The sequence below is a fragment of the Mycteria americana genome, chromosome Z (assembly GCF_035582795.1).
Source record: "Mycteria americana isolate JAX WOST 10 ecotype Jacksonville Zoo and Gardens chromosome Z, USCA_MyAme_1.0, whole genome shotgun sequence".
Classification (NCBI taxonomy): Eukaryota; Metazoa; Chordata; class Aves; order Ciconiiformes; family Ciconiidae; genus Mycteria; species Mycteria americana.
The window spans coordinates 43,979,853-43,995,126 of NC_134396.1; positions in this window are offsets into that span (position 1 = coordinate 43,979,853).

The window sequence follows — 15,274 nt, forward strand, 5'->3', positions numbered from 1 at the left end:
AAAATGTCACAGGCTCATTTAAAAAGGTTGAATTATGTATTATCAGAAAAGAAGCTTGAGAGCTACTAAATTTAACCACAAGTCCTAGAGTTCCATGAAAAGAGCCCAGAATGCACGAAGCCCAGCAACAAATGGGCACGTTTTAACATGCATACTAAATAAGTATTTCCAAAATGCTCACTGGATTCATTAAGATGGCACAAGCAAACTGAAATGCATTTGCCTGTTCACTACAGTTCTAGCAAAAAAACTCCAACCTTAAACTCTGTCAGATTTTTTGCCAGTATAGACAAGCCTTAAATTGTGCGTGATGATGCCCTGTGTCAGTTAATCAGCTGGTGCGTTCTAGTGAAAGATATTTTGTGTATTTCCCAGCTAATTCACAACAGGAGAAAGATGCCCTGTTAGGCTCTAATTTGAAAGACTTAGACATGTTCATTCTGTCTTACATGCTTCTTAGTATATATTTGGAGGAATTTCCTTTACTTCTTTAAATTTCCCTTATTCTTTGGACAAAAAGGACGAATATGCTCAAAGCTGTGCCTGTGTGTCCTCTCACCTTGTACAGTAACTGTCTGAGTATGAACAGAATGGTAGCAAGGTTGACTTCCCTCTGTTTAATTCCATTTTTTTACACCTTCTTCTCTTTTTATCTTCTTTTCTCCCCTTTCCCATATTGCCTCTGCTTGTAACAACTGTGAGAGGATCAGGAAATTTTCACAGCTTTTTTCATGTATTTGATATAACTATCGCTATTTTCTTATCCCATTGCTAATGTTTACAAAGTATTTGTATTTGCAGGATTTTCTTAAGGTCTTGGCAAATTTGACATTTCAGCTCAAGGACCTGCTTTTAACCTGTAGCTTTGCCTACCTTGTCTTTTAGAAGAAAGTAATGTCATGTTTCCCACACTTCTGTATGAGTCTTTTTCTAAAAGTAAAATGTGATCGTTCTGCAAAACAGAATTTACTGTAAAAGTGCTTTTAGTTCCCAACTTGTAGACAAATAAAGCAAAGCAAAATCACATAAAAAGTTCTAGAGGCATAGAATAAAACCTCTCTCACTTCTGTAACTGTAGACAGCTGCATTTAATATTTCAAAATTCATATGACTGTATACCTGCTTATTAATTTCAGACTAAATGCAGTACAATCTATCATGTGCCAGTAAAGAACAGGACTAATTCTGTAGCTATATTTTTGTTTTAAATTAGCTAATCCATAAATCTGTAAAGATATTGTTTGTGATCGTGAGAATTACTTGCTAAATTCAGGTGTACCCTTAAAAACAAATCTCGTACATTTTCTTTTGTGTTTTTTGGTTGTGGACCCTACATCAGATCACAGAGAGACAATATTTGATCTCTGTGGAAAGATTTTTGACAGTTTTGTGAAGAATTCACAGCCTGCAGCTGGATGGCATTTTATTGACATTTGTCCTAAATAAGTTTCTTCAACATTTACTACAATTACTGAGAAGATATGTCAAATATATCTGCTTAGCAGAATGGTTACAGTGACCCTTTGCTTGCATTGTCTGAGTTAATAACATTCTGGACCAAAAATAGGTACTGCAATACTTAAGCCAGGCAGACACCCCATAACTAGTTAGCATGCTCAGTATGTTTATGTCTTGGTTTAACAGACTAACTTGGAGAAAGAACTGAATTGAACCTTTACCTCAAAAGGCAAATCAAAACAAAATTTCTTAGGCTGTTAAAACATTTGGTAATCTTTTCTTCTTCTTTTTTTCTTTTTGCCTCTCTTCTTCCTGTTTTTGACCACAAGAAACAGAAATTAACTGCAAGAAGAGCTATCCCCTCCAAACCAGACTGGTTTGGATAAGCAACTTTTGGAACCGTCCAGTAGAACTTCCCAGACTTTTGATGTTTACCCAAAAGTACACACCCACTTTTCATGCCCCCAGCCACAGACATGACAATGAATACCCTATAAAATAAAATGTCACTTCTGTCCTCACAACTCTTTAAAGTTTTTTGCATTCTTTTAGTCCATTATTGTATCTCTGTCCCATCCCAAAGAAACCCCCCCACCATTTTTTTAAATTCAGTTTCTTATTTTAAACCCTTTCAATCAATAAAAGGTTCAGTTATTTTTCCTATCCTCTCCAGACAAAAAAAAGAAAATAGAAGAATAAAAAGATATTTCTAAAATGTTTATCCTACTTGATCCTTTCTTTCTCCTAGGATCAATCTTTTATCTTAGTAACAAATGGATGAAGTTTTATACAGTCTTAAGTTAATTGTAGGGTGGGGTTTTTGTACTTTTCACTGTTCTTTCCTTGCCATTGCCTCTGGAAAAACACTAGCTATTTACATTTCCCTCTAACACTTGTCAAGTAGTACATCATTCCAGAGCTGTCCTAAGGTCTATGGGGCCCAAAGTAGAGGCCCTAGTTTTGAAATGTTCCTGTGGTGTGATTTGCACATAAGACCACAAGGTTTAAATCTTGTTGCCTCTAAATACAGCCCTCTCTGATCCAGTTTCTGCTACTTCCTTTCTTCTATTTCCTCCATCTTTTTCCCCATTCTTCTTTTTTTGAGCATTTGGGCTTCTTAATCTTTTTCCCCTTCTTTTTCCAGGCACTTCACTGATGGAAACATTTCCCAACTTTTATTCTTCTGAAAAAGATTAAGGAACAGTCTGTGCAAATTACAGTCTGTTTCACATTGGGAATGGAGCAACACCACCCCAGGCAGTGCTCCAGGAAGGTCTGAAGCCACCAAATGCGTGAGAACTTTTCAAAGCACAAAGAGAGAGCCAAGGGTATTCACCTCTGCAGCCTATGCTCAGCAATGGATGTTCTTGTGGAAATTAGTACCAAAGGTACTTTTTAGCTGGAAACTAGAGATACTGGAGTGAATACATGATGGATTCTCTTGTGGCTTGTAAGCATAGCCCTGAATTCAGGCAGTGCAGAATTGCATCATCACCAAAGGAACATTATAATGACTTTTACCTCAATAAGCTACAGTGCCTTTCAGACCTCCAAAATGTAGTGGGGAAGTGCTGGCTACCGGCCCATTTTCAGGACATACATCATCCACGCACCTGTCATACAGCCAAGATGCAAAGAAATAGGTGTTATTTTGGTATCTTTCAATACCTTCAGTGTGCTTTTGGGTTGTGATACTTACCTGGCAGCTCAGGCAGATCTTGATATTCTTTCTCTATCATCATTACCTGATCCATACAAAACATTCAGAAAGAAGTTTGGATTGGTATGTTTGTTCAAGATGCAAACAGAGGTCCCTGTCTCAGTATTCTTTTGTATTCTTCTCAGTATTCTTGCCTTAGTCATAAACTGAACAATGTAACTTGTTCTTACATGATGTTTTTACAGACATAAATAAGTTGTTCTGCCTGCTGCCAACTTAAAAATATTAAAGATACCCAGTCTTGAAGAAATGCAGAAAGCAATATGGTTCTCCCATTTAGCTATGAGCAAGTTGAGGAAGGAACTTGATAAATCTGTGGCCTGCTCAAAAAGTATGGGCAGAATTTGTACAGGGGTTTGTTTGCTGTGTGTTTTCTAACAGTTCAGATAAATATGGTACTTCCTCTTCCTTCACCACAGAAGTCACTTGAAAAAGGATCTCTAAAAAAAATGCTTCTAGAATCTTGTTCTTAAACATAAAAAAGATATGTTAGTTTTTTTTTTTCCTTTGTGAAAGGGAAATTGGAAGATCACTGCATCCTGAAGGTTAGGACAGCTAAACCAGACGAATCCTCACACCAGTCCTGTTGGCAACTCCTTCAGCAGTTTTGGCAGCCAAATGTGGAGCCAGCCAGCAGCGCAAAGAAATCCAGCCAGGAAGACAGCTACAGTCCCATATATCGATGCTGGAAAAAACGCATTCCGGAGCTTGGCGTCTGTGCTCCAATGCTTGCCAAGCACACCCTAGGAGTGGCCACACATGTGCTGACTTTCACAGCAGAGAAGCAGAATGAAAACAGGAGAGCTGTGTGAGCCACAGCGTGAGCAGTAGAGAACACTCTGCCATAGTCCATTTCTTTCTTCTATAAAATGGAAGATTTTCCTGAGAAGTCAAAGTGAAGGTGCACATATTTTGCCTAATGTACAGGAGGAATATTACTTTTTATTTACATCCAGAAATGTTATTTTCAGCTCTGCTGAAACTGTTCTGACCTGTTATTATAGGACATTATATATCTAGCTTCTCAGTTATCCCAAGTCATTCACATGGAAATTAGTTGGGATGAAAATGCATACCCAACAACCTGCAGCACTCAGGGAGCATTCCAAATGCCTGTCTGAGGCCATTAAAAGGGATTTGACTTCCATTAAAGTTTTTACCTATATATGCATTAAAGATTATTCCATTAGGTGATGAGCTCTTAAAAAGATAGTAATGGTTGTACTTGTTCAGACTAAGGAAGGTTCTGGTGTTTGGGCTGAGACTGGTATCCTGTCTCCAACACTGACCATAAGATAGTGGCGTCCATCTGGTATTCTCCATGGAAAATTCTGGCTTAATGTATGTATATTTTCTCTTTACTCAGTTCTGCTCAACACTTAGGAACAGACATATGATCCTCAGGTTAGAAGTCAGAACAAGCTATGAGTCAGGAACTATATTTCAGGTATCAGAAATTGAGAATGTATCCAAAAGACCAAATGACAGAGTAACTTATGATATTCAACAGAATCTGCTGAGGTCCCCCTATAGAAGTGGCTGTGCCAGATGAACTGGAAAACCATCCTGGACTAATTCAAATTACAGTCTTTCTTTTAGATTGGCCAGGGTCAGAAGCTGCACAATTACAGAGCACTGTAGAAATTCCAAGTAGCTATGATATCCATAGAGCAGTTTAAGGAGGCTGTTGCAATGTTAATGATCCATCACATGTTACTAAACTGTTGAAAACTAGATCAGCTAACTGAAACATCCAGGATCACAAAGGCGTAATGACAGCTTAGAGGACCAACTTTCATCTTCTTTAATGAGTTACAGCTCCTGTGTTGCACCTGTAAGGAATATCAACTCCAGTTGGTTTTATCAAGTGTATTAGATTTATGCATACTTGTTATCAAGCAATAATGATTACAACTATCCTCTACTGAAAAACGGAAAAGTGAGTTTGGAGCTTTTCAGAAATAAAATGTTGGCAACCTTAGACTTCAGCATTATATGATGAAGTCCCACTACATTGGGACTTACCATACATGGCATTACATCCCATGAAGGATTAGATTGACTTTCTGTCATATATAAGGGACATACGAGGACTAATCACTGTAGTTAGTGATTGGTAGAAGTTCTGATGCCAGTTCAAATTTAAAAACAAAAAATAGAGTCCATGTAATCTCAGAGAAATAGTTATACCAGACACTCAGAAAGGCAGTCCATGAAACCTGACCATTTCCTGGGGATGAATTTGGTGTTCGAAACTTATTTTTAGCTATTTTATTGCTTCAGTAAGCTTGAGTTTTTGTGAACACAGACTTCTCTTTTGTTCTGAAACATTACAAAGTGTTTTGTTAAGAATGCAGTTCTCTAGCTTTCCTACTCTCTCTTGCACTCAGAACTACAGACAAATCTCACTGTGAACTTGATGTAGTATCTGCAGCTCCACCAAGATGAGTTGAAAATGTTTTGTGTCAACAGTTCTATAGCACCAAAGTAAATATTTTTTTATTATCAGAAACAAAGCACTCTGTTCACCTAGGAAAACTAAATAGTTCCAAGGATTTAACCCATTGTAATAGATTCTTCACAGATATCACTGCTATTAACCAAAAAGATACAGGCAAGAAATATTTCCCTTCACTACTGATTTATGCACTGTCACCTATAAATTTTGAGCATCATAAGGGACAGGAAAACATAGTAAGGAAGCATGCTTCAGGTACATTTTCAAGTATAACATCTGTCTGGGAGGTGATACTGAAATGAGTACTACCATAACAGGACAGCGTCAATGTACATCCTCTTGTTGAATACATTCTTACATGAAATCTGAATCTGATTTGTTGGAAAACTATTTGGAAAATGCAAAAGTTGTTTAATCTACAGCATGTGGTTTTCATTGACTTCAGAATGTATGACTGAGATGGCACCCAGTGTTTTATTGTTCGTGTAAAGCCACAAGCCTGCCTGGCTTGTCATATTCATAAATGACCCACATGTAAGTAATCACTCAAATCTCTCCATTCATATCTGGGGATAAGCTTTCAAGTTTAGAACAGCATACAGTGTCACTTACATAGTATACATCAAAACATTATAGTGGTTATTTATCAAATTACTTTATGTACAAGTTCAGGAGATTGCTTTACAAATAGCACAGAGAACATTTCAGTGGAACTGATTACCTCAGCAAAAAGCCCAAATTAATTTTTATTTCCCAAGATACTTCTACAAGACTAATAAAATTCTTGTTAATTCTTTTTAGTCATGAAGAAAGCCTGAGAGAATTAGACCCTGACAACAGACATCAACTCACATTCATGGAATCTGGAGAATTTCTGAATGGAAGAAATATTAAATACAGACATACTTCTATTTACTTTCCTCAGGCCAACAGGGAAACAGAGCATTTTAGGCAAGTTGTGAAAGATGGTTGCAAACTGCTGACGTGCAAGGAAAATCCAAAAGCTGGTTACTTGTTCTAGGTTAGTGTCAGAACTATGTAACAGTCCAATTAGTTATCCTTAAAAACTATTGTATGAGGGACAGAAAGATAAATCAGAATATTCTGAAGTGTGGTACTTACCTAAAATGTAAGACTATGGTGACATCAAATAATTTTCTTGCATGATAATGGCTATCAGTTGTGATGTACATACAAAAAATTAAAAATTGAGAGTATATTTGAAGAGTGAGAAAAGAATATCAGAGAGTGATTTTCAAATGACCTGCATATTGAAAAACAACTTTCAAATTGCTTAGATAGCTCTACATATTCATCTGATGAATATAACTTGGGTGTTAATAACACAGCAATAAAGAAATAAAACTATTCTAAGAGAAAGAGGAAAAGCATACTGTTTCGACCTTTGTTAAAGGCAGAGGAAAGAAAGTAATAGCTAAAACCAGTCAGTTTCAGTGATCTTACAAAGCTGAAGCTATTGTGGAGAACCTTGTCTGCTGGCAGAAGGCAGGCGGTGTTAGATGTGCTTGTTCATCAACTTCTCAGACATCTTTCCAGGAATAAAAAATCGTCTGCTTTTAAGTGACAGTAATAGTCTGGTTTGAGTGCTGTATTTTTTTTGTTCTTCCAGATAGTCCTGGTAAACATCCATTCTCCACACATCCTCCCTGAAAATGCCTAGCAGTGAAAATATGTTCTTGGTCTGTGGTTTCATTGTAAAACTAGTTAAATCTCCCTATCCTGGACATACTTTTAATTAAACAGGTAGTCCAGTATATAAAGCTGCTAGAATACAGCAAATATGTTTTAGTTTACTTTTTACAAGGATAGAGTTGATCTATCTACATTCCAGTTTGCCAGGGAAAATATTATTTTCAATTACTCAAAAGCTTGAAGCTTTGTTTTGTACTATAAAAAGCAGACAAATGTTTTGATCATAGCAACCAGTCATTTTCAGAATCCACCTGCTATTTTAGATTTGTGATGAGTAACACTCACAGATACTATTTAAGATGAAGAGTAAGAGACTGTTCTTTATAGGATAAAGGAACTGATCACAGCAGCAGTGAGAGGTTTACAAGCAAGAACTGGATCTAGTTTTAATGCTTTTGGTTTTTGCTTTGGCATAGTACCAGACTCTTTGGATCCAAACATTGCATGGTAACAGTATGAATATGAGATACATTTTCTATCCTATTTATTCTTAATAGGATCTATACATGCTTTTTAATGCCACTGTACGTTATTAAAATAATGTAGTATACATAGTCTAGACATACTTTTAGAGTCTCAGTGCTTTTTGGACGTTGCTGAGCATATTTAGGTGTTTTAACAATGGCGTCTGGCATGGCATGTCTCACTACAAAGAACTGTGACAGATTATTATGAGAGAAGGTGTTACTTAAAGGATTTTGCCTTTAATTTTAAAATTCTCTCAAGAAATAAATTATCTTCCCATATGCTTTGATGACAACTTAGGCAATTAAAAAAATTACCTGTGTTCTGCAATTTCTGTAAATAATAGATTGCTTGTCCTCTGCCTTCAGGAGAATGTAAGTACATCTGGAGCTGTCGGAGAATAAGACCATTTATATCTGAACTTAAGTAAATTTAAATTATATCAAAAAGGATGTTAACACCTCTGTGCAGCTGCAGTCATGGTCAGTCACAATTTTAAACTTTCCTATGTGATTACAGGGTAATGTTAAGGAAATTGATTGTTAGCAGATTAGGATTTGACATCCAGAGAATAAAAGAAGAATGAGTAGGAATTATTTTAAACCTCTGCAGTTTTCTCTTGTTTGGGAGTTTCAAAAATCTATTTGGAGTGTGTTCTGTAGTAGTGGGGATATGAAATAATTGGGTTTTACCTTGCACTTAGTATAGTGCAATTCTATTAATGTGCTTTACAGAGCTGAAAATAATAGCTCAAATAATTCCAATTAACTTGTTCTAAGATGAAAAATGAAGCAAATGTCAAGTCCAGTTTATCTTACAAGTTAAAACGGTGTATGTGCCTCAGTGTACATTTGGCTGACTATATCATAGAACCACCAGAAAGTTTGGCTTAGTTGACAGACTGCTGAAGACTAAAACAGTTAAGCTATTGGGGGTCAAAATACAAAGGGATAGCTTTGTATGGTGGCTTGCATAGCCATGCCTCCATCACAGACATGAGTCTATGTTATCTATACCTCATGGTCAAAAGAACTGCCAAAATCAATTTAATTTTTTATATACAATAGAATCCCATCCTTGCACAATTTAAAACAAAGTTAGTTGTGTCCACAGGGATGGATTGCTTTTATTTTTTTCTTAGCATGAAATAATTGCTTAAATGTAAAATTAAATGCCACTGGGAAACACAGCCTCCTTTCTCAAGTGAATCCTCCCAGAAATGTTTCTTCCAGCTGCCTGATAAATAATGGGAGACTACACAAATTGTGAAATAGCATGGTATCCTTTTCTTACTCTGTAACAAGAAAAAAATATATATCTTAACTCTTCTGATATATTGACATTGATTTAAATTGTGTTAAATAAAATGAGGCAAAACAGCTCCTGTAAGACTATTTTGCTTTTCTCAGTATATTCTGGGAGTTCCTAAAGAGTGAAACAATCTACTATTTTAAGTAATTTTTATAAATACAACATGGTTATATAACAACTATATCAGATAGATTAGATCTTCATTATTATGCCTCAGTTATGATAGCTTACAGATGCAGTAGCTGCTAGGCATGCAAGTCTGATATGAGAATCCTTTAAAAATTCAGCAGCAGCTAGCAATTTTCATTTCATTTATGAATTAACCATTAGTACTAGTAATAGGTTATTAGTTAAACAAACAGTGATGGACAGGATAATCTGGTAACAAAAGAAGATTTTTTCTTCTCTTAACCTCCTATCACCTGTCCGTCAGATCTTGTTCATTCAGCATTTGCTTTTACCCCTTCTCAGATTCTAAAACTCTGCATTTTTCCAGATGAATTTAAGCCTACTAGCAATAACTTGTTCTTAGTTACCTTTGGTAGATCCCACAGACTGCTAGCAGAGTGTCAGCAAACAACAGAAAACAACTACATGCACATATAGAGTGAAGAAAGGGGGATCTTTGTCAGAGAAATATATAGCATATGCTTCCTACATACATTGGTGAAGGTTACCTAAATGCAGTGTTCGGTGCAACAGAACAGTGCACTTCAGTAGATCTGAGCAATCCCAGAAATGTCTTTTCCAGTTTTGACGTATCCGCTGAGGCTCAGGTTTAACAGTATATCATCCTTTTTTAACTAAAATTCATTTTTGTTTTGGCACGAGTGATGGTGTTATTCTGCTTTCTGATAATTGTCCTCTGAGGAGAGACTCAGATAGTCTTTGTGTGTTTATTAATGTAATGTTTAAATGACATAAAAGTGTTAGCAAACAGAGCTTTCACAATTAATTTGAATCTCTTGTTCTAAGCATGGAACAGATGATCTCTGTTTTTATCCCACAGTTCATGTGAAACATGGAAAGGCTTCAAAAAATGTAAAGCACAAATGCAAAGCACACACAGTCATAAAAGAGCAATAAAATGTACCAGTTGTCTAGCTGGAACAAGTCTTTAACGTAAAGGCCTACTTAGAGTATGTCCAATACAAAACTACAAATTTAATAAATTGCAGAGTATGTCATTTTCTTTCTAGAGCAAACCTATTATTTACATAGGTAGTTGAGTGACAGCCAGCCTATCCTCCCTAAATCAAAGCAGATACGTGCTGTGGAAAATCTACCTATTTAAATCCTACAAGTTAGGAAATAAAAGGACTTAGTTTTTCTCTCCATCTTCCTGGATAGTGGGTCTCTTCCTAAAGTTCAGTCTACATCTTCCCCTTTTATTTGCATCCTGTTACTTATAGTTATGCCCTTATCTATGGCACTAGTCATTCTATGGTATTCTTGAAATTCACATGCTTCAGCTATTTACAGGCTCTTCCCATATTTGCTGCTTAGTTCATACTTCATATCTTTTGTCATAAGTCAAGATTTAAGCTCTCAGGCATTTTTATCTTTGTTTTCCCCCTTTGATTTCCTAGTAGCTTTCATCCCATGTATGTGTTGAATTGATCTCATGATTTCAAGAGCAGTTATAGTAGCTATGTTGAGAAAAGATAAACCTACGTGCTTTATGGTGTGCTGCCTTCATATGTGAGGACAAACACATCCTTGACATATTTGATTGTCTCTGTTCCAATACCTATCCAGCATAATGAGAAAATTCAGCATCTGGGAAGTCGCAAGAGAATGAAGAAGGGCTTAGGAAAATAGAATGCTGGCCATGGAGAATAGACCTAACAGAAAAATAAGCTGTTGATCTAATAGAGTATCTAGTACTTACCCTTTGCTAACTGTCCAAAACAAGGGCCTGTTCCTGAAAACATTAATATCAGTGTAGCTGAAACCAAAGGAACATAGTAGTGAGTAGTGCACTTAATAGTGCTGTTCAGCCTTTGGCATGACAAACCATAGTGCATCGACTCCAAAGAATTCAACAGAAACACATGCATGGGATTAGACTGGCGTATAATTACATGTTTTCCCACTACATAGCAACAGTACAGATAGTATTCTATATTGTTCTATATTTGCAGGACTTGCTGGCTAGGACTTTCGAAAGCACCCAGCATTGGCTTCACTCTGTTGCTCTTGAAGTTAGGATAACTTTTACTGGGTACTTCTCAAAATCCATCCCACTGCATTCATTTATGTTTGACTATGAGTATAATAGTAATACAGTGGTCTTTTTGTAAAGCCAATGTGAAGCAGATGGCTGGCACTAAAATGAGGCCAATGTTAAAAATCCATCCTTAAATCTTAATTCATTCCCACTCTGAGATACCAAAAGTATTAACACAACTTGGGGCTAACACAAAGTGGGGCTAACACAAAGTGGCAAATGGGTACAGTTTCTTTTCTTTTTTGCCCAGGGCTAGAGTTGGAGCACAGTATTGCTGGTAGAGTTGTAGTGGCTGAAAAGAGCAGAACAGCTACACCAACACTGCATGTTCCAAGTGCCATGTGTGAAGTGTTATTTAAGTTACACAAAGTGCCAGACAGGAGAAAGTCAGACAACAGCTGTACAAGGTTTATAAGGGCTCACCATGAAGGAAAGGTGCCCTAACAAAACAAAAACAAAAACTTTCCAGTTAAAATAATCACAGAATCACAGGCGTTAGATCATCTTTTCCACTACCATGTCAGTCTTTGCTCCAGTCTAGTTCTAAGTGACTCAAGCAAAAGAGTTTCCCTTAATAAACTATTCCACTAGTAGATTTCTCAGGAAATATTGCTTGGTATTTAGATTAAGTTTTCTTTTCAATGGATTTTGTTACACAGTTTCTGTAGGTTCTTTCTTTCATTGTTTACATCATTCATTTCTTTTGTTTCCACCATTCAAAATCTTTCAGAGGAGTATCATATTCTTATCCTACCCCTATAGTTTATGGTTTCTGTAAGTCTATCCATACCTTCTATTCTAATCTTCCCCCAGTATGGGATGCACTTACTAATTGACTTGTCGATGCATCACCTGTCCAACTTCTTGTTTTGTTAGTAAGAAAGTAGTAGCTATGCATAATTTTCAAAGGATAATCTGTCTCGGACCATAGTATGTGAGTTATCAGTTCTGCATGTCAAGTTGTTAAAGCAGCTCTGAGTGCATAACCCCTTTTAAAATAAGCTAAGATAGTATTCATCATAGTGCTTATTCACATGAGTAAAATTAATCTAGTAGGGTTTTCAGCAAAATACTCTTCATAGTGCTTGGGGTCTCCATGGGGACTGCACAGGTTGGCTGCCTGCTCTCTGCATACTGTAGATGTTACTTGCACACCCTTATTGTGGCAGGGGTTAGAAAAAGAGATTGTAGTATATAAAGTTACAGATCAATGATAAAGATCTAAATGATACAGATAAAGAAAAAAATCTGTAATAATTTATTTTTTAAAGATCTTTTAGTAGTTCAATTTCATTGTATCGATTTTTGATCATTGATATATCAACACCTCTCAGTCAACTTCTTATATACCTGAAAGTAACAGTCAAATGCTGAATTTAATGCTTGTTCAAGTAGGTGACAAGCAGATTAGTTCTATCTGCTACACATCAGCTGTGCTTAGGTAAACAATGATGAAAAATTATCGCTCTCTGATGCATGTTCAGGTATGTTCATAGTGGAACACATAAAAATTTTAAGACCTGATTAATGAATAAATGTAGACCTTCTTTTAGTCCACTGTTCATCATTAAACTCACTTTGAAGTGAAATTTCAGAACTAGGCTTCTAAATTTTGAAGAGTTTATCAAACACCTAATAACCACCTCCCTGTGATGGCAATAATTTTGAGAAACCAATCTATATTTAATACATTCACTTATATCCTTTCCACACTTTCCATGTAGGAAAATTGACTGCAAGCTAAAAAGCTAACCTGCTGGAATCTCTCCCATTCTTACAACCTTTGCACTCTTGTACAAACACTCTCTCTTTTTCTTCCCCTCTGTAAAATTTAATTGTAACATATGTACCACACAGTTGTATATTTAAAAAGAAGTCTGGTAACCCAAGCAAGTAAAATAAGGGCAGTGGTTTCTAAGCAGCTATTACAGCAATGTTATTTTGAATACATTGTGAAAACAGAGAAAGTTTCATCTAACCTGATCAAAAACTTCACACTGGCTCAAAGATATCAGGGCTTCCATCTCCTGTGGAGCCGTGTAACACAAACAATGACTTACTCATTTTTCTGAAGATGGAACACCTAAAGAAAGGTGTTAATTTTAGCAGTGGTGCAGCTACACTACATTTTAACAAGCCCAGCATAAGAAAACTAAACCTAAGCCAGTCTTAACACAGAAGACTTCACAAAATGTAATGAAGGCGAAAACAAAAATTTCAAAATTCAGATACCTAAGTTTAGAGAGGAGCCCAGAAGGCCACAGCACTCACCATCCCTATGCAAACTGACTGATGCTTTACTGACAATGAGGGCTACAGATGGGCTATCAGCCTTAGCAATATGTCTAGTCAAGGTTCTTACCTACAGTGTTTCTGGAAAGCTAGGATGCTGATTTCTGTGTAGTTCTGATTTTCCTGTGGGAAGACTCAACATATGTGTGCTGTCAGATTTTTTATTTCTGAAAGAAATAATTCCTTTTAGGACAATAAGTATAACTGCTTCCTGAAATCTCAAATCATAAACAAAAACTCCACCACAAAATTTGGTGAAGTATCACATTAGCTCTCATTTGCCCTAATAGGAAGAACTTTACCAAATGTATATTAAAAATCTAGATTTCACATTCTTTGAAATCTTTGCAAAATAAATACAACTGACCAAAATATTAATGAAAATTTTTACTTTGTGATAAAATAATACTCTATATATCAAAAGGAGGAACATGATTCCTCCACTTATCTTTGTGAATTACTTGCTTTTGTAAGACATTATGAGATTTAGATTTCATGTTTGTTTGGTTTTTTAATTAGAGAATGGACTTCTGCAGTTGAGGCAACTTCAGGAAGTATAGCATCTTTTTCTATTTATGAATACAGTGGTAACTGGTCAAATTTCAAATGAAGGAAAGAAAGAGTCTATTAGGACATTTTAAACTATAAATGCATAGGTTTCTAAACTATTAAATTATTTCCCTATACACAGGTATTACAGAAAAAGAGATGATTAGTGCTCTACCAATCTGATAGATACAGTAGGTGCAGTAATATAGTATTTGGCCCCTCACGAAATAATAATAAAAACTTCCCATTATCCCAGATCTATTTTGAAGAGATTTTGGCATGAAGTCACAGACTTTATTTGTTTTGGTTTTGTTCAGATATTAGGGATTTATAATACTCATTCAGAGACAGTACTACAGGATATATGGGGAAAAGATCTGGGTCATTCATTAAGTGTAAGACTTCTGGCAACATGTGTGGTAAAATATTTATAAACCATCATACGAAGTAAAACTGTAATGAATTCAGATTAATATTCTTCACAGAGCTTTTTCCCCCCCTTTATGCTTTACCAGGTTGGATTAGAGATAGATGTCACATGTGGGAAATACAGAAAATAAATGGTTGCCTTAATTACACTGAGATATCAGGGCTTCACTTGAATAATATCAGTACTCATACTTTTGAATACCTTCTTTAATTCCTGGAAAGGACTGGAATATACATTCATAACAGCCTGAGGCACCTTACTAAATTCACTGACCATGAATTGAAATCACTTTATTTTCAATATTTCATTTTAGAGCTGTATGAAGGAGAATTGAACGCACTCAAACCATAAAACAAATAAGAAGTAGACAGGATTAGATTTCTAAACAGACCAAAAAAGTCTTTTAGGGCAGGAAAGATTACTTTCCTCCAGTGAGCAATTTTTACCACTCTTGAATCCTGACAAGTTATCCTTTCTAAATAAGTGGTATGGCTCTGTGTTTTCATGTGATAATTCATACAGTATATAGCATAGACTATACCACTGTTACTGTCTATTATTTTGTTCACTTTAAACAGAACTTGTAACAATAAGGCACAACCATAGCATTAATGTGAATGAGAGAACAGACATGTTTGCTTTTAAATA